The sequence below is a fragment of the Hipposideros armiger genome, unplaced genomic scaffold (assembly GCF_001890085.2).
Source record: "Hipposideros armiger isolate ML-2016 unplaced genomic scaffold, ASM189008v1 scaffold_78, whole genome shotgun sequence".
Taxonomy (NCBI): Eukaryota; Metazoa; Chordata; class Mammalia; order Chiroptera; family Hipposideridae; genus Hipposideros; species Hipposideros armiger.
Window position 1 is genome coordinate 4,391,627 of NW_017731428.1, and position 1,978 is coordinate 4,393,604.

The following is a 1,978-nucleotide window of genomic DNA, read 5'->3' on the forward strand; positions in this document are numbered from 1 at the left end:
ACAGCAACTTGTCTGTTCCCCTTCCCCCAATTCCCTAGCACTGTTCCCATCCCCCCTTCCCCAAAAAAAAAAACTTTAAAAAAAAAAAAAAAAAGGAAAGAAACAGCCACTCTTGTTTGAAAATTGTGTCTTGTGCTTCCTTGGGGCTTTGTGCCAAAGCTATGAGCAGTGATCTAAATCTTGGATTATCAAAAAATGAAACCTTTCTAATCACTATGTTGTTTTGTACATCTGAAACTAATTTTAAAAAGAGTACATCAAATAAACAAACAAATAAATAAATAAAAACAAGAACAAAGTAGGGGAAAAAATGAGATCTTTGCAAAAGTTAATAGTCATTCTTTCTTGTTCATTCATTCATTTACTACCTTCAACACTATTTTGTGGACAGAAACACATAACTGAATGAGAAACACATTCTGCCTATACAGAAAAACACTCAGAGATGTCCCAAGAACCCATCTTCCCACAGGGGAAAAAAAAAAGCAAAGAACAGGGAGGCAGAGAATATAAAATGAATTCTGCCCTTGGCAGAGGAGCCATCAGTTATCGTCATGAAGAGCCTTGTCCCCTCTTCCCTGTCCCACATGAGTGGTCCCAGAGCATTTATTTGGTATCGCAAAGGCAACAGAGGGAAGGTGTTTACAGACATATCCTGATAAATGTCCTTGTTCCATATCTCTCCACACAGAGGGTTCCACATCCTCTTCCAGTCATCGGTATTCAGCCAAGCACCAAGGAGAGGCCTTAAGCTAATCATATTCTCTAAATGTAATTTTAAATCAGAGCTAGAAAAAATAATGGACAGTTCAAGAGACTATCTATTAACCTAATGACATCTATGGATGGACGAAAAGACTAGATTTATTGTACTGCTTATTTATGGGCTTCAAACTTCACCGAGCCTAGAGAGTGATGCCAGGCGGAGGCTGAGAAGTGGCAACGTTCAGGTCAGACACGTTTCCTTCAGCAATAATTGCTGCTGATTGAAACACAACTCTCCCTGGGATTACATGAGGCATTCTCATACATTAAGGGTGGGGGCGTATGATGGTGAAATCCTTTAAGAAGAGAAATGCACGCATGTACACACATACATGCCTATATACATACCTATACATATATACATATGTATATGCATACCTTTTATATATGTGTGAGTGTGTGTGCACTGTCTTACATAGCTATACTCTAGGACTTCCATTTCTGGGTAGCTAAATTAAGGAAATAATTCAAAACTCAGAAAAAGCTTTCTGCACAAAGCACAGTCATTATTCTTTGGGTGTTCAAACTGTCCTGTTTGTCACAACGAGATACTTGTCTTTTGTTTTATCTGTCCTAGACCTGGGGCTAGCCATTTCTCCAAACATGCTCGGTGGCGTCTTTGTAGTAGGAACTGATATTTAGAAACCAAGCTCTGGGCACTAGGAATCTTCTCTGCTACTGTGTGATTTTCCCTCTCCATCATCCTTTGTTCTTGCTCTACCCTGCTTGATTCTCAACTCCCTCGGAGAGAATTAGATTCTTCCTCCTCTCCCTTTTGTGTCATTTACACTTTGACTATTTCATATGTGACCGCACTGTCGATATATCTGTTCCTTTCACTGGACTCTGAGCCGGTTGAGGGTAGAGGCCATGCTTACTTCATTTCTGAATTCATCCGTTCATCCATCAGTTTATTGCACATCTATTGCGTGCTAAGCTGTGAAACCTGGAACTGAATACAGAGCTGCCATGTAGCAAACCCTCAGTAAGTACTTGGGAGAACTGGGAGGAATAAGCTTGCATGGCGCTTCATTCTCTTTACCCCATCTCACCAACCAGAAGGGGTTACAGTGAGAATGGAGGGAAGAGAAAAACTCCCAGAAAATGTAATTACACTAGACACCAAGGAGTCAGGCCAGCAGCTGCCATTTACCCAGTCAGGTTCAAAGGGAACCCTTGCCTTGTACCTACTGGGCTCCTAGAGCAGGAAGGG

At 41.1% G+C, this 1,978-nt stretch overlaps 1 protein-coding gene across 1 annotated transcript in view; it reads right to left on the minus strand.

The window, feature by feature from the left end:
• FER1L6 (fer-1 like family member 6) overlaps nucleotides 1–1,978 on the minus strand; it is a 117,051-nt gene that overhangs the window by 4,285 nt on the left and 110,788 nt on the right. The window lies entirely within an intron of this gene.